The sequence below is a fragment of the Schistocerca gregaria genome, unplaced genomic scaffold (assembly GCF_023897955.1).
Source record: "Schistocerca gregaria isolate iqSchGreg1 unplaced genomic scaffold, iqSchGreg1.2 ptg000583l, whole genome shotgun sequence".
Lineage (NCBI taxonomy): Eukaryota > Metazoa > Arthropoda > Insecta > Orthoptera > Acrididae > Schistocerca > Schistocerca gregaria.
This window is the reverse complement of record NW_026061973.1, coordinates 2,539,354-2,565,180: the sequence shown is the minus strand read 5'-3', so window position 1 is coordinate 2,565,180 and position 25,827 is coordinate 2,539,354.

Genomic DNA, 25,827 nt, shown 5'->3' with positions numbered 1-25,827 from the left:
TCCCTACCCCTACCTCTGAGGATATCTGTCTGCCTACCCAACCCCCCCCCTCTCGGAAGTTGTTAAACTACCACTCCTCTGGGAAGATATCTACTCCCACATCAGAGAATGTCCACACCCCTCTTGGAGGATGTCTGTATACCAAAACGCATACTTTGGAAGATGTCTCCCCCCCTTTGAAAGATGTCTGTCTACCATGAACACCCCTCAGAAGATGTCTGAGTACTGAACTCACCCTCAGAATATATCTCCTCCTTACCTACCCCCCCTCCCTTGGAATATGTCTGTCTACCTACCCATTTCCCATAAGAAGATGACTGTCTACCTTATTCCCCTCAGAAAGTGTATGTCTACATGCCACACCTCGGAACATGTCTGCCTACCTAAAACCCTCGGAAGAGGTCCATCTACCTCGCATCTTGGAAGATATTTATTTACACCCCTCTTGGAAGATATCTACCCCTGTGTTGGAGGATGACTACCTCCCTCTCGGATGATGTCTACCCTCTCTCTGAAATGTCTGTCTACATACCCTCCTCTCAAAAGATATTTCTCCTCCCTCAGATGATGTAAGTCTATCAACCCTCAAATGGAAAATGTCTGTCCTCCTAATCCCCCTCGGAAGATGTCTGTATACCTACCCACCTGTCTGTCTACGTACCCCCACTCCCATGATGTCTGTCTACCTCCCCCTTAGGTATATGTCTGTATACCTACACCCGTTCGGAAGATGTCTGTATACCAAACACTCCTCCGAAGATGACTATCTACCTACCCTGCCTCAGAAGGTGTCAGTCTACCTAACCCCTCGTTGGAAGATGTCTGTCTACAAAACTTCACTGGGAAGATGTCTGCCTACCTACAAATCCCACAACAGAAGAGGTCTGTCTACCTACTTACACCCCTTGGAAGATGTCTCTCTACATCCCTCCAGTCATAAAGTATTGTCTACCAACCCATACTTCTGAATATGTCTGTCAGCCTACCCCAGAAGATGATTGTCTAATTACCCCCTCATCTGAAGATTGTCTACCTAGACCCCACGTGGAAAATGTATGTCTATGTACACCCCTCGGAAAATGTCTGTCTCCCTACACCCCCTCAGAAGATGTGTGTCTACCTACATGAACTTTTGTATGATATCTGTCTACGACGCCCGCACTTGGAAGATGTTTGTCTACCTACCGCACCCATTGGAATATGTCTGTCTATGTACCCACCAACCATCGGAAGATGTATGTCCACCTACACATCCCCCTCGGAAGATGTCTGTCTACCTACACTCATCAGAAGATGTTGTCTACTTTCCACCATCGGAAAATGTCTCTCTACCTACCCCTCTTGGCAAATGTCATTCTACGCCACCCCTCTGAAGAGGTAAGTTTACCTACAACCCCCCAGAAGAAGTCTGTCTAACTACCCCCCCTCTCGAAAAATGTCTATAGTCACCCTGCCTCGGACAATGTCTCTCTGCCTACGCCCCATCATGGAAGATGTCAGTCTACCCACCCACCCATCAGAAGAAGGCTGTCTAAACCATCCCCTCACATGATATGTCTGCCTACCAACCCCCTATTGGAAGATGTCTGGCTACCTACCCCACCCCACATCTGAAGATGTCTGTCTACCAACCCTCCACTTGGAAGATATCTGTCCTCCTACAACCCCTCAGAAGATGCCAGTCTACATAAACCCTCTCAGACATTATCTGCCTAAATACCCCTCCTCGGATGGTTTCTGTCTACCTACACCCACAACCCATCATAATATGAATGTTTACCTAAACCCCTCAGAATATGTATATTTATCTACCACACCTTGAATGATTTGTCTCTATCTTATCCCTATCTCGGAAGATGTCTGTCTCCCAACCCACCCCCTCTGAGGATGTCTGTATACCTACCCCCCTTCTCGAAAGTTGTCTGTGTACATTCACCACACATTTAAACATGTCTATCTATGTACCTCCTCTCGGAAGATATCTATCTATTGCCGCCATGGAAGAAAAGTATCTCCCCCCTCTCGGAAGATGTCAATCTACCACTCCTCTCAGAAGATATACACTCCCCATCTGAGAATGTCTACATCCTCTCTCGTAGGATGTCTGTCTACCAAACTGCATCCTTTAGAAGGTGCTTGCCACCCCTTGGAAGATGTCTGTCTTCCAACACCCCCCTCCACCCCTTGGAAGATGTCTTTCTACCGCACCCAGGCTCAGAAGATGTCTCCATACCTAACACTCCTTGGAAGATGTCTTTCTACCTACCCCCCCCCCCCCCAATCAGAAGATGACTGTCGACGTTATCCCCCTCACAGAATGTCTAGACCCCTCTCGGAGGATACTGCTTACCAAACTGCATCCTTTAGAAGATGTTTCCCACCCCTTGAAAAATATCTGTCTTCCAACACCCCCCCTTGGAAGTTGCCTGTCTACCGAATCCAGCCTCAGAAGATGTCTCCATACCTACCACCACTCGGAAGATGTCTGTCTACCCACCCACCCCGCTCAGAAGATGACTGTTGACGTTATCCCCCTCAGAAGATGTCTGTCTACATACCCTCCCTCAGAAGATGTCTGCCTAGCTAAGACCAGTGGAAGATGTACAACTGCCTCCCATCTCGGAAGACATCTACTCCCCCTCTCGGAGGATGACTATCTCCCTCTCCGAGGATGACTACCTCCTCTCTGAAGATGTCCGTCTATGTACCCTCCCCTCAAAAGATGTCTCTCCCCCCTCAGATGATTTATGTCTACCAACCCCCACATGGAAAATGTCTGTCCTTCTAACCTCCTTGGATGATGTCTGTGTACCTACCCAACTGGAAGATGGCTGTCTACCTACCACCACTCGGGACATGTCTGTCTACCTTCCCCCTAGGTATATGTCTGTATACCTACACCCCTTCGGAAAATGTCTGTCTACCTACCCCATCACTTCAGAAGATGTAATTCTACTTACCACACATCGGAAAGTGTCAGTCTACCTATGCCCCACCCTCAGAAACTATATGTCTACCTTGCCCCTTTGGAAGATGTCAGTTTACCAACCCCACTCAAAAGATGTCTGCTTACCTACTCTCCCATCGAAAGATGTCTTTCTACCTACCCCCTCTCGGAAGATTTTGTCTACCCCCTCTCTGAGATGTCATTCTACACCCACTTGGAAGATGCCTATCTAAACCCCTGGGAAGAAATCCCTCCCTCTAAAAATGCCTACCTAAACCCTTCCACATCGGAAGATGCCAATCTAGCCCCCTTCAGCTGATGCCTACCAACACCCACATCATCAGATTATCTATCCATACCTTCCTCGGAAGAGGTGTATCTACCCCCTCAGAAGATGTGTATCTGCCCCCATCCTTGGAAAATGTCTATCTACCCCCCTCAGAAGCTGTCTCTCTACCCCCCCTTGGAAGACGTCTACCCCCCTTCAGAAGATTATCTACCCAGCCCAGGCAGAAAATATCTGTATCCCTCCACTAGGAAGGTGACTATCAACCAACACCTCAGAAGATGTCTATCTACCCCACCCACAGATATCTACACCCACTGGAAGATACTTATCCCCACCTCAGAAGATGTCTATCCCCCAGGCGGATGTCTATAACTCACCTCATGAAAGATGCCTGTCTATCAACCCCCTCCTCTCAGAATATGTCTGACTACCTACCCCACCCCTGTTAAGATTTCCATCTAGCCCCTCCTCTCAGAGAACATTTATCCTAGACTCAGAAGATTTCTACAGCCTCCCTTCATTTGGAATGTGTCTACTGCCCATTCTGAATATGTTTGTCTACCTCCAAATTCTAGGAAGATGTCTGTATGTCTGTCTACCTCACAAACTCGGGACAAGTCTATCTATCCCCGCTATGGAAGAAATCTATCTAACCCCCTCTCGGAATATGTCTATCTACCCTCCTTGCCAAAGACATCTACACCCCATCTTCGAGGAGCTCTATCCCCCCATCATGAAAGATGCCTGTTTATCTACCCGAACCCATCAGAAGATGTAAGTGTACATACCATCACTTCCCACAGAAGATGTCTGTCTACTTACTGACATTTCTTGGAAGATGTCTGTCTACCGACCCCCCCCCCAACCTTTGAAGATGTCTGACAACTCACCTCCCCCCATGGAAGAATACTATCTCCCCCCTCCCAGAAGATGTCAATCTACTCTCCCCCTCGAAAATATCTCCCCCCCCCCCGGAAAATGTCTACCTCCCTCTCAAAGGATATCTGTTTACCTATTTGGCCCCAATCGAAAAATGTCTCCCCCCTTGGAAACTGTCGGTCTACCAATCCTCCCCCTTGAAGACGTCTGACTAAGAAACAACCACTCAGAAGATGACTGTCTAACTACCCCTCCTTGGAATTGTTTGTCTACCATTATCACCACAGAAAATGTCTCTCCCCCTCTTGGAGGATGTCTGTCTACCTACCACCCTTCAGAAGATGTCTGACCATGTACCCTGCTTTGGAATATGTCTGTCTACCTACCCCTCGCGGAAGATGTGTCTCTTCCTACCTCCCCACAGAAGATGTAGGTAAACAGATATCTTTCAAGAGGGAGTAGGTACACAGACATCTTGCAAGGGAGTGGTATGTAGACAGAAATTACCAAGGGGTGGGGAATAATTAGACAGACTTCTTCCGAGGGGGGGGGGGGGTAGGTATACATACATTTACTGAGTGTTCGTAGGTAGACAATCTTCTGAGGGGGTAGGCACAAAGGCACCTTTCGAGGGGGTTGGTAGACAGACATCTCCCATTGGTGGATTGGTAGACAGCCATCTTCTGAGGGGCGTACGTAGACAGACATCATCTAGAGGGGTAAGTAGACCAACATCTTCCAAGGGGGGTAGGTAGACAGACATCTTCTGAGGGTGTAGGAAGACAGACATCCTCGGAGGATGGGGGCAGGGGGTAGGTAGATAGACATCATCTGTGGAGGTGTGGATAAACAGACATCTTCTGAGGGGTAGGTAGACAGACATTTACCGAGTTGTGTTGTAGGTAGACACATATCTCCCAAAGGGGGGGGGGGGGGGAGGGATAGGTAGACAGAGACTTTCCTGGTGGGTTGTTTGAGAATCTCCTGAAGGGGGGTTGGTAAACAGACTTCTTCTTAAGGGGGTAGGTACACAGACATCTACTGTTGGTGCGGGACAAATAGACATAATTCTTCTGAGGCTGGGGATGATAGACATCTTCCGAAGGAGGGCACGTAGACAGACATTTTCCAAGTTGGGCAAACTGACAGACATCTTCCGGGGAGTAGAAAGACATAGATGTTCCAAGGGTGGTAGGTAGACAGACATCTTCTGTGGGGGAGTAGATTGCCAGACATCATCTTAGTTTGGGTATGTAGACAGACATCTTCCAAGGGGAGGGAGTATATAGGAAGATACCTTCTGAGGGGGATGATAGACATCTTATGGGAGTAGGTAAACAGACATAGTTGATAGACATATACATTCAGAGGGGGTAGTTAGACAGACATCTTCTGAGTGGTGGAAAATAGACCACTTCCAAGGGGGAGGTGTCATCTTCCTAAGTGAGCGGGCAGGTTGCCTGACATCTTCCATGGGGTAGGTAGCCAATCATCTTCCAAAGATGGGTTGGGTAGGCAGATATATTCAATGGGGGGTAGGTAGACAGACATCTTCTGAGATGGTAGTAGATAGACATTTCTGAGTTGGGGTAGAAAGGCATTGTCCAAAGTGGGTAGATAGGAATCTTCCGTGTGTGGATGGGGTAGGTAGACAGACATTTTCTGAAAGGGGTGCATCTTCTGTACAGGGGTAGGTAGACAATCATCTTCTGAGGGGAAGATGGGTACAGAGACATTTTACTGGAGGTAGGTAGACAGACATCTTCAAGGGGGTAGGTAGACAGACAACTGGGGGGGGGGGGTTGTTAGACAGACATGTTCTGAGGGGTTTTTAAGTAGACAGACATCTTCTGAGCAGGGGTAGTAGACATACAGCTTCAGAGGATGAGGGATATGTAGACAGATATCTTCTAAGGTAGCTTAGGTAGAGAGACAATTAGTGAGGGGGTAGGTAGACAGACATTATCCGAGGCTGGGTTGTAGGTAGACAGAAATAATCTGAGGGGTGTAGTTAGACAAGTATTTTCTGAGGCTAGGGGTATGTAGACAGACATTGTCCATGGGGATAGTTAGACACACCTTCTGAGGTATGGGGAGTAGGAAGACTGACATTTCCTGAGGATGGTAGGTAGGGTGTCACTTTTGAAGGGGGGGGGGTAGTGAGAGAGACTTCATAAGAGGTGGGGGATGTTGGTAGATAGACATGTTCTGAGGGAGGTAGGTAGATAGACATGTTCAGAGGGAGGGGTGGTAGAAAGCAATATTCCGAATGAGTGTAGGTAGACATACATATTCCGAGGGGTGGTTGGTAGGCAGACATCTTTTGAGGTGGGGTAGGTAGGCAGTCGTTTTCTGAATTTGGGTCCGTTGACAGACATCTTCCAAGAGAAGTGGGTATGAAGGCAGATATCTTCGTGGGGGGGAGCTAGGTAGCCAGACGTCTTCCGAGGGTGTTGGGTATGTAGGCATACATCTTCAAGGGCAGTTGGTAGACCGATATTTTCCAATGGGGGTAGGTAGACACACATACTACGAGTGGTGGTAGGTAAACACATCTTCCATGGGGTAGGTAGACAAACATCTTCCGAGGTGGGGTTGGTAGACATTCATTATCTGGGGTGTAGGTAGACTAACATTTTCGAGAGGGGTAGGACAGATATCTTCTGAGGGTGGTGTATTGGACAGACATCTTCCGAGGGGGTGTAGATAGATAACTTATGTAGGTGGTGGACAGACAACTGCTGACTGGGAGGGGGGGGGTAGGTAGACATGTTCCAAGGGTACGGTAGATAGATATACTACTTCTGAGGGGGGTGGTAGGTAGACAGACATCTTCTGAGAGGGGGCTGGTAGACAGATATTTTCCGTGAGGTGTTATAGGTAGACAGAAATCTTCCAAGGGGGGGTAGGTCGACTGACATTTTCTGAGGGGGCAGGTAGACAGACAACTTCTGGGGGGTAGATAGACATACATGTTCAGTTTGTGTGCATAAACAGAGACCTTCTGAGGTGGGTTAGGTTGGCAGCTATCTTATTAGTTTTGGCATGTAGAGGGAAGAGTATTGGTAGACAGGTATCTTCCGAGGGGGGTATGTAGACTGACATTGTCTAAGGGAGTTAGGTAGACATACACATTCCACAGGCAGATAGATAGACAGACATCTTCTGAGGGGGGTTAGGTAGCCATACATCTTCCGACAGGAGAGTTGGTGGACAGACACCTTCCAAGGATGGGGGGTAGGTAGACAGATATTTTCCAAGCGAGATTTAGGTAGACAGGCATTTTCCAAGGAGGGGTAGGTAGACAAACATCTTCCGAGGATGGTTGGGGTAGCAAGACAGACAGTGGGGGGTATGTAGACAGACATCTTATTAGAGGGTGTATGTAGACAGACAGTATCCGAGGGCAGGTTGTAGGTAGACAGATATCTTACAGGGGGTGGGGTAGGTAGGCACGTATTTTCCAAGGCTGAGAGTATGTAGATAGACATAGTCCCGGTGGGCAATTAGACCGATATCTCCTGAGGGAGGGTAGGTACACAGACATCTTCAGAGTGGGAGGACAGGTAGACAGACACCTTCTAAGAGTGGGATGATAGACATCTTTCCAACTGGGAAAGATAGACATTTTACGAGGGGGGGGGAGTAGACATACATCCTCCATGAGGTGGTAGACACACATATTATGAGGGGGGGGGGGGGTAGGTAGAAAGATTTCTTATAAGGTGGGGTAGGTTGGTAGACATCTTCTGAGGTTGAGTATGTAGGCACCAAGGGTAGAGGATATGAAGACATATATCTTCCGAGGGGGGGGGGCAAGGTAGACAGAAATTCTCTAACAGAGGGATGATAGACTTCTTCCGAGGGGGGTAGGTATGCAGACATCGTATGAGGGGGTGTAGGAAGACATACATATACCAAGGCAGGGTAGGTAGACAAAAATCTTCTGAGGGGGGTTGGAAGATAGACCTCTTCTGAGGGGCGAATGGAATACATACATCTTCCGAGGGGGTAGGAAGACAAAGTCCTCCAAGGGGGGGGGGGAGATGAACAGACATCCACCAAGGGGGTTAGATGGATGGTCATCTTCTGTTGTAGTGGGAGGGGGCAGGTAGGCTTCCATCTTCTGGGTGGTCAGTAGACAATCATCTTCTGAGTTGTGGTTCAGTAGGCAATCATGTTCAGAGGGGGGTAGGTAGACAGACATCTTCCGAGGTGGGATGATAGACATCTTCCAAAGGGGTGGAAAGTAGACAGGCATTTTACAAAGTGGGGTGCAGGTGGACTGACATCTCCCATGCATTAGGTGGAAAATCATATTCCGAGGTCGGGTTCGATATACAGACATATTCCGAGGGAGGTGGTAGGTAGACTGCCATCTTCCGAGTGGGGATAGGTAGACATACTTTTCCTGAGAGGGGGTTGGGTAGACAGGCATTTACCGAGGGGATGGGGGGTAGGTAGATAGACATCTTCTGAAGGGGGGTAGGTAGACAGACATCTCCCGAGGAGGGGTGGTAGACATACAACTTTCGAGGGGCGGTAGGTAGACAGACATTTTCTGTTGGAGGGGTTGATTGACAGGCATCTTTCAGAAGTGAGGGGGTGCAGGTAGACTGAAATCTTCCGGGGGTAGGTAGACAATCATCTTCTGAGGGGGTGTTGGGTAGACAGACATCCTCTGGGTTTTGGTAGACATAAATATTCCAAGGTGGGCAGGTAGACAGACATTTTCTGAGGGAGGGCCAGGTTGACAGACATCTTCAAATGGCGGGTTGGTAGACACACAACTTATGAGTGGGGGCGTAGGTAGAGAGACATGTCCGGAGGTGGGGTAGGTAGACATACATGTTCCAAGGGGAGTGGTGGCTAGTCATACATATTCCGAGTGTGTGTTTATGTGGGCAGACATCTTCCAAGAGGGGCTAGGTAGACAAACATCTTCCAAGGGGGGGGGGGGGTAAGTAGACAGACATCTTCCATGTGGGGTATGTAGACAGACATATTCTGACAGGGTGAGGCAGGCATATACCGTGGTTCGGTAGATAGACAGGCATCTTCGAGGGGGTGCTAGGTAGACATACACCTTCCGAGGGTAGTGGTAGGAAGTCATACATCTTCCAAAGCGGTTTTTTCGGTTGTCAAATGTCTTCCAAGAGGGGGGTCTGCACACATACATCCTCCAGGGATGGGAGGAGGGTTTGACAGAGATCTTCGGAGGTGGGGTAGTCAGTTACACATCTTTTGAAGTGGGTGTAGGTAGGCAGACACCTTCTAAATGGCGGTACCTAGGAAGATATGCAGACATCTTCGGGGGGGGGGGGAGGTAGGTAGACAGACAGTTTCTGATTGTGAGAATGGTGGTGGTGGTGGTTAGTGTTTAATGTCTCGTCAACAACGAGGTCATTAGAGACGGAGCGCAAGCTCGGGTTAGGGAAGGATTGGGAAAGAAATTGGCCGTGCCCTTTCAGAGGAACCATCCCGGCATTTGCCTGAAACGATTTAGGGTAATCACGAAAAACCTAAATCAGGATGGCCGGAGACGGGATTGAACCGTCGTCCTCCCGAATGCGAGTCCAGTGTGCTAACCACTGTACCACCTCTCTCGATGTGTGAGAATGGTAGACAGACAGATAGGGTGGGAGATCAGAGACAGTCATATTCTGGGGGTGGGGTATGTAGACAGCCATCTTCTGAGGGGGTAGATAAGAGTCTTCTGAAGGTGATGGAGAGATAGTCATCTTCCAAGTGCAGGTAGATAGGAATCTTCTGAGTTGGGGTAGCTTCCGAGCTAGGCGATAGATAGGCATCTTCACAGGGGGGGATGTTAGATTGGCATGTTATGGGGTGGGGGGGGGGGCGAGTAGACAAACATCACCCGATAGGTGGTATGTATAGAGACATCTTCCATGGAGTAGAAGGTAGGCAGACATCTTCTGAAGGGTGGGGTAGGGAGACAGACATTATCAGAGCAGTAGTAGGTAGACAGACATTTTCCGAAGGGGGTGTATGTAGACAAATATTTTCTTAGATGGAGGGTAGCTGGGCAGACATCTTCCAAGGGGTGGGGAGGGGGTAGGTAGACAGGCCTCTTCCAAAGGTGTGTAGGTAGACAGACATCTTCCAAGAAGGGGTATGTAGGCAAACATCTTCTGAAGGGTGGGTTAGGGAGACAGGCATCATCCACGTGCGGAGTAGGTAGAGAGTGATCTTCTGAGGGGGGTGGGGGATGTAGATAGAAAGACATATTTTGAGAGGCTGGTAGGTAGGCAGACATGCTCCAAACGAGGGGGGGGGGGTTAAGTAGACAGGTATCTTCCGAGGGTGTGTAGGTAGACAGTCATCTTCTGAGGGGGGAGGGGGTGGGAAAACTGACGTTTTCCGGTTGGGGGGATAAGTAGAGAGTCATCTTCTGAGGGGGAAGTGGGTAAACACACATTTTCAGAAGGCGTGAGTAGGTAGGCAGACATATTACGAGGGGGGGGGGGGGGTGGCGGGTGTACGTAGACAGTCATCTTACGAGGGGGGAGGGGGGTAAAAAGACAGGCATGTTCCAAGGTCCTCTATCAACTGCAAGACACCAGAACCGGCCTACAGTTGAATTTTCGATACCTAAAACTTGAGTAGTACTACTTCTTACCTGCCGATTGCATCAAATGAGAAGCTCCTATTTTGTTGTTTGTGGTGCGACCGCATACCTCAGCACATGACGTAAGTTTCCAGATGTATATGTAAACAGTTCCGTGAGCAAAGCTGCCACTGCGACGATCTGGCATTACGATTAGGCGCGTGAGTGCGTGTGAAATCGCTCTCTAAGTTTTCATACATTTATAGGTTTCAGATACATATTTTAACGGTTTTTGTGATAATATTTACTATATAAGATACTTATTAATGGTTTCTTCATTCACCTCCGCCTTTCTTGGGTTGTGACCTGATATTTGCGAGTGTTTCGTATCGAGCAACTTAACTTCTTACCTGTGTTTACATTCCGCGCTGACCAGTTGCAGCTGTAGCGGCGCATCCAAAGCTAAGTACTAATTAGTTGTTTGTGTATAGTGGTTTATTTTGGAACTTTAGTAGTCTTCAATCGGTGTTCTTGTTGTTTCCTGGTGAAATAATTTCAGAAGAAATTGTCGCGAACTGTTTTCAGTTTCGTTACTGTGCCATTAGACGTTTGATAATCTTTCTGTTTTACCTTTTGTTTTATTTGCTGTTGATAAATACTGTTAATAATAGTAGCTACTTCCCTTGTACAGCAAGATTATGATTATTGTAGTCAGTTTTTTAACAGATTCTTATTGTACTAAAGGAACTTAAATAAATGCGAAAGGTTTTCTTAGGTTTTTAATATATATTAACACGTTTCACATTTCCCCGTGCAACGTGACGTTCAGACCTCGTTTGATGCAAAAGCTTGAGGTCCTCGATCATGTCCAAGGCACCAAAGCCGGCTAATAAGTCAGTAATCTATAACTAAAACTTGAATTGTACTGCTTCTTACTGGCCGAATACATCTTCTTAACACCTTCTTCTGTCTTCTACTGTGGTGCTTTTAGTGTCTCCGCAAACCGCAGCAGGCGACATAAGTTTGCAGACTATAAATTTAACGGTCTCAGAGCGTAAAGCGGCCGATGTGACGATCTTCCAATAAGTCGATTCGACAGCAAATGAAGAAAACGGTCGGATTTGTCAGGTTTTTACTACAAATGGACACTTTTCACATCATCCCGTGCAACGTGGCGTCCAGACCGCGTTTCATGCAAAATCTTAAGGCCCTAGCTCATGTCCAAGGTACCAAAGCAGGCTAATAAGTCAATAAATTATAACTAAAATTTGAATTGTACAACTTATTACTGGTTCTTTCTCGCTGATTACACCAACAGAGAAGCTTCATCTGTGTTCTACTGTGATGCTTTGACTGTCTCCGCATAACGCAGCACGCGACATAAGCTTGCAGATCTGGCAATTAGTCGATTAAATAGAAAATGACGAAAACGGCAGGATTTCTCAGGTTTTTACTACATATGAACACTTTTCACATTCTCCCGCGCAACGTGGCAGACAGACCTCGTTTCATGAACAATCTCAAGGTCATAGCTCATGTACAAATAACCAAAGCCGGTTAATAAGTCAATAATAGATAAGTAAAATGTGAATTGTAATGCTTCGTACTGGCCGATTACATCTTCTGAGAGTCTTCTTCTGTGTTCTACTATGGTTCTTTTAGTGTCTAAGCATAGCGAAGGACACGATATAGTTTTGCAGAAGATAAATATAACCATTGCAGATAGAAAAGCGGCCAATATGACGATCTGGCATTAAGTCGATTCGATATCAAATGACGAAAACGGCCGAATTTGTCAGGTTTTCACTACATATGAACACATTTCACATTCCCCCGTGCAACACGGCTGCTCGACCTCCCTTCATGCCAAATCTTAAGGTCCTAGCTCATGTCAAAGGCACCAAAGGCTAAAAACACAATAATCGATATCTAAAACTTGTATTGTATTACTTCTTACTGGCTATTACATCAACTTAGAAGCTTCTTCAGTGTTCTACTATGGTGCATTTAGTGTCTCCGCATACCGCAGCACGCGACATATCTTTGCACACGATAAATGTAACGGTTTCAGAGAGAAAAGCGGGCTATATGACGATCTTGCATTAACCTGATTCGATAGCAAATGACGCAAACGGGCGGATTTCTCATTTTTTCACTACATATGAACACTTTTCACATTCCCCAGTGCAACACAGCTCCTAGACCTCCCTTCATGCAATATCTTAAGATCCTAGCTCATGTCAAAGGCACCAAAGCCGTGTAAAAGGTCAATAATCGATAATTAAAACAAAAATTGTAATGCTTAGTACAGGCTATCACATCATCTTTGAAGCTTCTTCTGTGTCCTATTATGGCGCTTTTATTGTCTCCGCATACCTCAGCACGCGACATAGCTTTGCACACGATAATTTTAACCGTTTCATTGAGAAGAGCGGCCAATATGACGATCTGGCAAAAGTCGAATCGATAGCAAATGACGAAAACGAGCGGATTTCTCCGGTTTTCACTACATATGAACACTTTTCACATTCCCCCGAGGAACGCGGCTGCTAGAACTCCCTCATGCAAAATCTTAAGGTCCTAGCTCATGTCCTAGACACCAAAGCCGTCTAAAAAGTCAATAATCGATAACAAAAACTTGAATTGTACTGCTTCGTACTGGTTATCACATTAACTTAGAAGCTTATTCTGTGTTCTATTATGGTGCTTTTAGTGTCTACGCATACCGGAGGACGCAACTTAGCTTTGCACACGATAAATGTAACGGTTTCAGACAGAAATGCGGGTAATATGACGATCTGGCATTAAGTCGATTCGACAGCAAATGACGAAAACGGGCGGATTTCTCAGCTTTTCACTACATATGAACACTTTTCACATTCCCCCGTGCAACGCGGCTGCTACACCTCCCTTCATGCAAAATCTTAAGGTCCTAGCTCATGTCCAGGGCACCAAAGACGTCTAAAAAGTCAGTAATCGATAACTAAAACTTGAATTTTACTGCTTCTTACTGGCTATCACATCAACTTAGAAGCTTCTTCTGTGATCTATAATGGGGCTTTTAGTGTCTCCGCATACCGCAGCACGCAACATAGCTTTGCACACGATAAATATAACGGTTCCAGAGAGAACAGCGGGCAATATTATGATTTGGCATCAAGTCGATTCGATAGCATATGACGAAAACGGGCGGAATTCTCATGTTTTCACTACATATGAACACTTTTCACATTCCCCCGTGCAACGCGGCTGCTAGACCTTACTTCATGCAAGGTCGTAAAGTCCTAGCTCATGTTCAAGGCACCAAAATCGACTAAAAGTTAAATAATCGATAACTAAATCTTGAATAGTACTGCTTCGTACTGGCTATCACATCAACTTAGAAGCTTTTTCTGTTTTATATTATTGTGCTTCTAGTGTCTCTGCATACCGCAGCACGCGACATAGCTTTGCACACGATGAATGTAACCGTTTCAGAGACAAGTGCGGCCAGTATGACGATCTGGCATTAAGCTGATACGATAGCATATGACGAAAACGGGCGGATTTCTCAGGTTTTCACTACATATGAACACTTTGCACATTCCCATGTGCAACGCGGCTGCTAGAACTCCCTCATGCAAAATCTTAAGGTCCTAGCTCATGTCCAGGGCACCAAAGACGTCTAAAAAGTCAGTAATCGATAACTAAAACTTGAATTTTACTGCTCCTTACTGGCTATCACATCAACTTAGAAACTTCTTCTGTGTTCTATTATGGTGCTTTTAGTGTCTACGAATACCGCAGCACGTGACATAGCTTTCCTAACGATAAATGTAACCTTCTCAGGGTGAAAACCGGCCAATATGACGATCTGGCAAAACTCGAATCGACAGCAAATGACGAAGACGGTCGGATTTCTCAGGTTTTCGCTACATAAGAACACTTTTCACATTCCCCCGTGCAACGCGGCTGCTAGATCTCCATTCATGCAAAATTTTAAGGTCCTAGCTCATGTCGAAGGCACCAACGCCGTCTAAAAAGTCAATAATCGATAGGTAAAACTTGAATTGTACTGCTTCGTTTTGGCTATCACATCAACTAAGAAGCTTAATCTGTGTTCTTTTATGGTGCTTTTAGTGTCTCCACATACCGCAGCACGCGATATAGCTTTGCACACGATATATGTAACGGTTTCAGAGAGAATAGCGGGCAATATGACGATCTGGCATTAAGTCGATTCGATTACAAATGACGAAAACGGGCGGATTTCTCAGGTTTTCACTACATATGAACACTTTTCACATTCCCCCGTGCAACGCGGTCGCTAGACCTCCCTTAATGCAAAATGGTAATGTCCTAGCTCATGTCCAAGGCACCGAAGCCGTCTAAAAATTCAATAATCGATAACTAAGAGTTAAATTGTCCTTTAGGGTATCACATCAACTTAGAAGCTTATTCTGTGTTCTATAATGGTGCTTTTAGTGTCTCCGCATACCGCAACACGCTACTTAGCTTTGAACACGATAAATGTATCCGTTTCAGAGAAAAGAGCGGCCAATATGACGATCTGGCAAAAGTCGATTCCATAGCAAATGACGAAAACATACGGATTTCTCAGGTCTTCACTACATATGAACACTTTTCACAATCACCCGTGCAACGCGGCTCCTAGACCTCCCTTGACGGAAAATCTTACGGTGCTAGCTGATACCCAAGGCACCAAAGCTGTCTACAAAGTCAATAATCGATAGCTAAAACTTGAATTGTACTACTTGGTACTGGCTATCACATCAACTTAGAATAATCTTCTGTGTTCCATTATGGTGCTTTTAGTATCTCTGCATTTCGCAGCACGTTACATAGCTTTGCACACGATAAATGTAACCGTTTCAGAGAGATTGCTGGCCAATATGACGATCTGGCATTAAGTCGATTCGATAGCAGATTACGAAAACGGAAGGATTTCTCAGGTTTTCACTACATATGAACTCTTTTCACATTCCCCGTGCAATGCGGTTGCTACACCTCCCTTCATGCAAAATCTTAAGGTCCTAGCTCATGTCCAAGGCACCAAAGCCGTATAAACAGTCAATAATCGATAACTAAAACTTGAATTGTACTGCTACGTACTGGCTATCACATCAACTTAGAAGCTTCTTCTGTGTTCTATTATGGTGCTTTTAGTGTCTCCGCATACCGCAACACGCTACTTAGCTTTGCACACGATAAATGTATCCGTTTCAGAGAAAAGAGCGGCCAATATGACGATCTGGCAAAAGTCGATTCCATAGCAAATGACGAAAACGGGCGGATTTCTAGGGTTTCACAACATATGAACACTTTTCACATTCCCCCGTGCAATGCTGCTGCTAGACCTCCCTTCATGCAAAATCTTAAGGTCCTATCTCATGTCCAAGGCACAAAAGCCGTCTAAGAAGTCAATAATCGATAACTAAAACCTGAATTGCACTGATTCTTACTGGCTATCACATCAACTTAGAAGCATCTTCTGTGTTCTATTATGGTGCTTTTAGTGTCTCTCCATACCGCAGCACGCGACATAGCTTTGTACACGATAAATGTGACGGTTTCAGAGAGAATAGCGGGCAATATGACGATCTGAAATTAAGTGGATTCGGTAGCAAATTACGAAAACGCTCGGATATCTCAGGTTTTCTCTACATATGAACAACTTTCACATTCACCCGTGCATCGCTTCTCTTAGTCATCCCTTTATGCAATATCTTAAGGTCCTAGCTCATCTCAAAGGAACCAAAGCCGTCTAAAAAGTCAATAATCGATAACTAAAACTTGAATTGTACTGCTTCGTACTGGCTATTAAGTCAACTTAGAAACTTCTTCTGTGTTCTATTATGTTGCTTTTTGTGTCTACGCATACCGCAGCACGCGACATAGCTTTGAACACGATAAATGTAACCGTTTCAGAGAGAAGAGCGGCCAATATGACGATTTGGCGTTAAGTCGATTCGATAGCAAATGACGATATCGGCGGTTTTCTCAGGTTTTCACTACATATGAACACTTTTCACATTCCCCCGTGCAACGTGGCTGCTAGAACTCCCTCATGCAAAGTCTTAAGGTCCTAGCTCATGTCCAAGGCACCAAAGCCGTATAAGTAGTCAATAATCGATAACTAAAACCTGAATTGTACCACTTCGTACTGGCTATCACATCAACATAGAAGCTTCCTCTGTGTTCTATTATGGTGCTTTTAGTATCTACGCATACCGCAGCACGCAACATAGCTTTGCACACCATAATTGTAACGGATTCAGAGATAATTGCGGGTAATATGTCGATCTGGCACTAAGTCGATTCGATAGCAAATGACGAAAACGGGCGGATTTGTCAGGTTTTCACTACATATGAACACTTTTCACATTACCCCTTGCAACGCGGTCCCTACACCTCCCTTCATGCAAAATCGTAATGTTCTAGCTCATGTCCAAGGCACCAAAGCCGTCTAAAAAATCAATAATCGATAACTAAAAGTTGAATTGCTGTTTCGTACTAGCTATCACATCAAGTTAGAATCTTCTTCTGTGTTCTACTATGGTGCTTGTAGTGTCTCCGCATTCCGCAGCACGCGACATAGCTTTGCACACGATAATTGTAACCGTTTCATAGAGAAGAGCGGCAAATATGACGATCTGGCAAAAGTCGATTCGATAGCAAATGACGAAAACGGGCGGATTTCTCATGTTTCCACTACATATGAACACTTTTCACATTCCCCCGTGCAACGCGGTTGCTAGAACTCGCTTCATGCAAAATCTTAAGGTCCTGGATCATGTCCAAGGCACCGATGCCGTCTAAAAAGGTAATAATCGATACCTAAAACTTGAATTGTACTGCTGCGTACTTTCTATCACTTCAACTTAGAAGCTTGTTCTGTGTTCTATTATGGAGCTTTTAGTGTCTCCGCATACCGCAGCACGCGACATAGCTTTGCACACGACAAATGTAACCGTTTCAGAGAGAATTCCGGCCAATATGACGATCTGGCATTAAGTCGATTCGATAGCAAATGACGAAAACGGGCGGATTTCTGAGAATTTCACTACATATGAACACATTTCACATTCACCCGTGGAACGCGGATGCTAGACCTCCATTCATGCAAAATCGTAAGGTCCTAGCTCATGTCCAAGGCACCAAAACCGTCTAAAAATTCAATAATCGATATCTAAAACTTAATTTGTACTGCTTCATACTAGCTATCACATCAACTTAGATGCTTCTTCTGTGTTCTATTATGGTGCTTTTAGTGTCTCCGCATACCGCAGCACGCGACATTGCTTTGCAGACGATAAATGTAACCGTTTCAAAGCAAAGAGCGTGCAATATGACGATCTGGCATTAAGTCGATTCGATAGCAAATGAGGAAAACGGGCGGATTTCTCAGGTATTCACTACATATGAACACATTTCACAATCCCCCGTGCAACGCGGCTGCTATAACTCCTTCATGCAAAATCTTATGGTCCCAGCTCATGTCCAAGGCACCAAAGCCATCTAAAAAGTCAATAATCGATAACTAAAACTTGAATTGTACTGCTTCTTACTGGCTATCACATCAACTTAGAAGCTTCTTCTGTGTTCTATTATGGAGCTCTTAGTGTCTCCGCATACCGCAGCACGCGACATAGCTTTGCACACGATAAATGTAACCGTTTTAGAGAGAAGAGCGGCCAATATGACGATCTGGCATTAAGTCGATTCGATAGCAAATGACGAAAACGAGCCGATTTCTCAGGATTTCACTACATGTGAACACTTTTCACATTCCCCCGTGCAACGCGGCTGCTAGACTCCTTTCATGCAAGGTCGTAAGTTCCTAGCGCATGTACATGGCACCAAAATCGTCTAATAAGTCAATAATCTGTAACAAAATCTTCTATTTTACTGCTTCGTACTGGCGATCACATCAATGTAGAAGCTTTTTCTGTGTTCTATTATGGTGCTTCTAGTGTCTCCGCATACCACATCACGCGACATAGCTTTTCACACGATAAATGTAACCGTTTCAGAGTGAAGAGCTGCCAATATGACGATCTGGCATTAAGTCGATTCGATAGCAAATGACGAAAAAGGGCGGATTTCTCAGGTTTTCACAACGTATGAACACTTTTCACATTCCCCAGTGCAACGCGTCTACTAGACCTACCTTTATGCAAAATCTTAAGGTCCTAGCTCATGTCCAAGGCACCAAAGCCGTTTAAAAAGTCAATAATCGATAACTGAAACTTGAAATGTACTGCTTCGGACTGGCTATCACACCAATTTAGAAGCCTCTTTTGAGTTCTGTTATGGTGCTTTTAGTGTCTCCGCATACCGCAGCACGCGACATAGCGTTGCACACGATAAATGTAACCGTTTCAGAGAGAAGAGCGGGCAATATGACGATCTGGCATTTAGTCGATTCGATAGCAAATGACGAAAACGGGGGGATTTCTCAGGTTTTCACTACATATGAACACTTTTCACATTCCCCCGTGCAACGCGGATGCTAGACCTCCCTTCATGCAAGGTCACAAGGTCCTAGCCCATGTCCAAGGCACAAAATCGTCTAAAAATTCAATAATCGATAAATAAAACTTGAATTGTACTGCTTCGTACAGGCTATCACATCAATTTAGAAGCTTCATCTGTGTTCTATTATGTTGCTTTTAGTGTCTACGCATACCGCAGCACGCAACATAGCTTTGCACACGATAAATGTAACCGTTACAGAGAGAAGAGCGGCCAAATTGACGATCTGGCAAAAGTCGATTCGATAGCTAATGTCGAAAACGGGCAGATTTCTCACGTTTTCACTGCATATAACCACTTTTCACATTCCCCCGTGCAACGCGGCTGCTAGATCTCCCTTCATGCAGAATCTTAAGGTCCTAGCTCATGTCCAAAGCACCAAAGCCGTCTAAAAAGTCAATAATCGATAACTAAAACTTGAATTGTACTGCTTCGTACTGGCTATCACATCAACTTAGAAGCTTCTTCGGTGTTCTATTATGATGCCTTTAGTGTCTCCGCATACCGCAGCACGCGACATAGCCTTGCACACGATAAATGTAACCGTTTCAGAGTGAAGAGCTGCCAATATGGCGATCTGGCATTAAGTCGATTCGATAGCAAATGACGAAAACGGGCGGATTTCTCAGGTTTTCACAACGTATGAACAGTTTTCACATTCCACAGTGCAACGCGGCTACTAGACCTACCTTTATGCAAAATCTTAAGGTCCTAGCTCATGTCCAAGGCACCAAAGCCGTTTAAAAAGTCAATAATCGATAACTGAAACTTGAAATGTACTGCTTCGGTCTGGCTATCACACCAATTAAGAAGCTTCTTTTGTGTTCTGTTATGGTGCGTTTAGTACCTCCGTATACCGCAGCACGCGACATAGCATTGCACACGATGAATGTAACCGTTTCAGAGAGAAGAGCGGGCAATAGAACGATCTGGCATTTAGTCGATTCGATAGTAAATGTCGAAAACGGGGCGATTTCTCAGGTTTACACTACATATGAACACATTTCACATTCCCCCGTGAAAGACGGCTGCTAGAACTCCCTCATGCATAATCTTAACGTCCTAGCTCATGTCCAAGGCACCAAAGACGTCTAAAAAGTCAGTAATCGATAACTAAAACTTGAATTGTACTGCTTCTTACTGGCTATCACAACAACTTAGAAACTTCATCTGTGTTGTATTATGGTGCTTTTAGTGTCTCCGCATACCGAAGCACGCGACATAGCTTTGCACACGATATATGTAACCGTTTTCGAGAGAAGAGCCGCCAATATGACGATCTGGCATTTAGTCGATTCGATAGCAAATGACGAAAATGGTCGGATTTCTCACGTTTTCACTACATATGAACTCTTTTTACATTCTCCCGTGCAACGCGGCTGCTAGTCCTCCATTCATGCAACTTGGTAAGGTCCTAGCTCATGTCCAAGGCACGAAAATCGCCTAAAAAGTCAATAATCGATAACTAAAACTTGAATTGTACTGCTTCGTACTGGCTATCACATCAACTTAGAAGCTTCATCTGTGTTCTATTATGGTGTTTTTAGTGTCTCCGCATACCGCAGCACGCGACATAGCTTTGCACACGATGAATGTAACCGTTTCATAGAGAAGAGCGGCCAATTGGACGATATGACAAAAGTCGATTCCATAGCAAATGACGAAAACGGGCGGATTTCTAGGGTTTCACAACATATGAACACTTTTCACATTCCCCCGTGCAATGCGGCTGCTAGACCTCCCTTCATGCAAAATCTTAAGGTCCTATCTCATGTCCAAGGCACAAAAGCCGTCTAAGAAGTCAATAATCGATAACTAAAACCTGAATTGCACTGATTCTTACTGGCTATCACATCAACTTAGAAGCATCTTCTGTGTTCTATTATGGTGCTTTTAGTGTCTCTCCATACCGCAGCACGCGACATAGCTTTGTACACGATAAATGTGACGGTTTCAGAGAGAATAGCGGGCAATATGACGATCTGAAATTAAGTGGATTCGGTAGCAAATTACGAAAACGCTCGGATATCTCAGGTTTTCTCTACATATGAACAACTTTCACATTCACCCGTGCATCGCTTCTCTTAGTCATCCCTTTATGCAATATCTTAAGGTCCTAGCTCATCTCAAAGGAACCAAAGCCGTCTAAAAAGTCAATAATCGATAACTAAAACTTGAATTGTACTGCTTCGTACTGGCTATTAAGTCAACTTAGAAACTTCTTCTGTGTTCTATTATGTTGCTTTTTGTGTCTACGCATACCGCAGCACGCGACATAGCTTTGAACACGATAAATGTAACCGTTTCAGAGAGAAGAGCGGCCAATATGACGATTTGGCGTTAAGTCGATTCGATAGCAAATGACGATATCGGCGGTTTTCTCAGGTTTTCACTACATATGAACACTTTTCACATTCCCCCGTGCAACGTGGCTGCTAGAACTCCCTCATGCAAAGTCTTAAGGTCCTAGCTCATGTCCAAGGCACCAAAGCCGTATAAGTAGTCAATAATCGATAACTAAAACCTGAATTGTACCACTTCGTACTGGCTATCACATCAACATAGAAGCTTCCTCTGTGTTCTATTATGGTGCTTTTAGTATCTACGCATACCGCAGCACGCAACATAGCTTTGCACACCATAATTGTAACGGATTCAGAGATAATTGCGGGTAATATGTCGATCTGGCACTAAGTCGATTCGATAGCAAATGACGAAAACGGGCGGATTTGTCAGGTTTTCACTACATATGAACACTTTTCACATTACCCCTTGCAACGCGGTCCCTACACCTCCCTTCATGCAAAATCGTAATGTTCTAGCTCATGTCCAAGGCACCAAAGCCGTCTAAAAAATCAATAATCGATAACTAAAAGTTGAATTGCTGTTTCGTACTAGCTATCACATCAAGTTAGAATCTTCTTCTGTGTTCTACTATGGTGCTTGTAGTGTCTCCGCATTCCGCAGCACGCGACATAGCTTTGCACACGATAATTGTAACCGTTTCATAGAGAAGAGCGGCAAATATGACGATCTGGCAAAAGTCGATTCGATAACAAATGACGAAAACGGGCGGATTTCTCATGTTTCCACTACATATGAACACTTTTCACATTCCCCCGTGCAACGCGGTTGCTAGAACTCGCTTCATGCAAAATCTTAAGGTCCTGGATCATGTCCAAGGCACCGATGCCGTCTAAAAAGGTAATAATCGATACCTAAAACTTGAATTGTACTGCTGCGTACTTTCTATCACTTCAACTTAGAAGCTTGTTCTGTGTTCTATTATGGAGCTTTTAGTGTCTCCGCATACCGCAGCACGCGACATAGCTTTGCACACGACAAATGTAACCGTTTCAGAGAGAATTCCGGCCAATATGACGATCTGGCATTAAGTCGATTCGATAGCAAATGACGAAAACGGGCGGATTTCTGAGAATTTCACTACATATGAACACATTTCACATTCACCCGTGGAACGCGGATGCTAGACCTCCATTCATGCAAAATCGTAAGGTCCTAGCTCATGTCCAAGGCACCAAAACCGTCTAAAAATTCAATAATCGATATCTAAAACTTAATTTGTACTGCTTCATACTAGCTATCACATCAACTTAGATGCTTCTTCTGTGTTCTATTATGGTGCTTTTAGTGTCTCCGCATACCGCAGCACGCGACATTGCTTTGCAGACGATAAATGTAACCGTTTCAAAGCAAAGAGCGTGCAATATGACGATCTGGCATTAAGTCGATTCGATAGCAAATGAGGAAAACGGGCGGATTTCTCAGGTATTCACTACATATGAACACATTTCACAATCCCCCGTGCAACGCGGCTGCTATAACTCCTTCATGCAAAATCTTATGGTCCCAGCTCATGTCCAAGGCACCAAAGCCATCTAAAAAGTCAATAATCGATAACTAAAACTTGAATTGTACTGCTTCTTACTGGCTATCACATCAACTTAGAAGCTTCTTCTGTGTTCTATTATGGAGCTCTTAGTGTCTCCGCATACCGCAGCACGCGACATAGCTTTGCACACGATAAATGTAACCGTTTTAGAGAGAAGAGCGGCCAATATGACGATCTGACATTAAGTCGATTCGATAGCAAATGACGAAAACGAGCCGATTTCTCAGGATTTCACTACATGTGAACACTTTTCACATTCCCCCGTGCAACGCGGCTGCTAGACTCCTTTCATGCAAGGTCGTAAGTTCCTAGCGCATGTACATGGCACCAAAATCGTCTAATAAGTCAATAATCTGTAACAAAATCTTCTATTTTACTGCTTCGTACTGGCGATCACATCAATGTAGAAGCTTTTTCTGTGTTCTATTATGGTGCTTCTAGTGTCTCCGCATACCACATCACGCGACATAGCTTTTCACACGATAAATGTAACCGTTTCAGAGTGAAGAGCTGCCAATATGACGATCTGGCATTAAGTCGATTCGATAGCAAATGACGAAAAAGGGCGGATTTCTCAGGTTTTCACAACGTATGAACACTTTTCACATTCCCCAGTGCAACGCGTCTACTAGACCTACCTTTATGCAAAATCTTAAGGTCCTAGCTCATGTCCAAGGCACCAAAGCCGTTTAAAAAGTCAATAATCGATAACTGAAACTTGAAATGTACTGCTTCGGACTGGCTATCACACCAATTTAGAAGCCTCTTTTGAGTTCTGTTATGGTGCTTTTAGTGTCTCCGCATACCGCAGCACGCGACATAGCGTTGCACACGATAAATGTAACCGTTTCAGAGAGAAGAGCGGGCAATATGACGATCTGGCATTTAGTCGATTCGATAGCAAATGACGAAAACGGGGGGATTTCTCAGGTTTTCACTACATATGAACACTTTTCACATTCCCCCGTGCAACGCGGATGCTAGACCTCCCTTCATGCAAGGTCGCAAGGTCCTAGCCCATGTCCAAGGCACAAAATCGTCTAAAAATTCAATAATCGATAAATAAAACTTGAATTGTACTGCTTCGTACAGGCTATCACATCAATTTAGAAGCTTCATCTGTGTTCTATTATGTTGCTTTTAGTGTCTACGCATACCGCAGCACGCAACATAGCTTTGCACACGATAAATGTAACCGTTACAGAGAGAAGAGCGGCCAAATTGACGATCTGGCAAAAGTCGATTCGATAGCTAATGTCGAAAACGGGCAGATTTCTCACGTTTTCACTGCATATAACCACTTTTCACATTCCCCCGTGCAACGCGGCTGCTAGATCTCCCTTCATGCAGAATCTTAAGGTCCTAGCTCATGTCCAAAGCACCAAAGCCGTCTAAAAAGTCAATAATCGATAACTAAAACTTGAATTGTACTGCTTCGTACTGGCTATCACATCAACTTAGAAGCTTCTTCTGTGTTCTATTATGATGCCTTTAGTGTCTCCGCATACCGCAGCACGCGACATAGCCTTGCACACGATAAATGTAACCGTTTCAGAGTGAAGAGCTGCCAATATGGCGATCTGGCATTAAGTCGATTCGATAGCAAATGACGAAAACGGGCGGATTTCTCAGGTTTTCACAACGTATGAACAGTTTTCACATTCCACAGTGCAACGCGGCTACTAGACCTACCTTTATGCAAAATCTTAAGGTCCTAGCTCATGTCCAAGGCACCAAAGCCGTTTAAAAAGTCAATAATCGATAACTGAAACTTGAAATGTACTGCTTCGGTCTGGCTATCACACCAATTAAGAAGCTTCTTTTGTGTTCTGTTATGGTGCGTTTAGTACCTCCGTATACCGCAGCACGCGACATAGCATTGCACACGATGAATGTAACCGTTTCAGAGAGAAGAGCGGGCAATAGAACGATCTGGCATTTAGTCGATTCGATAGTAAATGTCGAAAACGGGGCGATTTCTCAGGTTTACACTACATATGAACACATTTCACATTCCCCCGTGAAAGACGGCTGCTAGAACTCCCTCATGCATAATCTTAACGTCCTAGCTCATGTCCAAGGCACCAAAGACGTCTAAAAAGTCAGTAATCGATAACTAAAACTTGAATTGTACTGCTTCTTACTGGCTATCACAACAACTTAGAAACTTCATCTGTGTTGTATTATGGTGCTTTTAGTGTCTCCGCATACCGAAGCACGCGACATAGCTTTGCACACGATATATGTAACCGTTTTCGAGAGAAGAGCCGCCAATATGACGATCTGGCATTTAGTCGATTCGATAGCAAATGACGAAAATGGTCGGATTTCTCACGTTTTCACTACATATGAACTCTTTTTACATTCTCCCGTGCAACGCGGCTGCTAGTCCTCCATTCATGCAACTTGGTAAGGTCCTAGCTCATGTCCAAGGCACGAAAATCGCCTAAAAAGTCAATAATCGATAACTAAAACTTGAATTGTACTGCTTCGTACTGGCTATCACATCAACTTAGAAGCTTCATCTGTGTTCTATTATGGTGTTTTTAGTGTCTCCGCATACCGCAGCACGCGACATAGCTTTGCACACGATGAATGTAACCGTTTCATAGAGAAGAGCGGCCAATTGGACGATATGACAAAAGTCGATTCGATAGCAAATGACGAAAATTGGCGGATTTCACAGGTTTTCACTT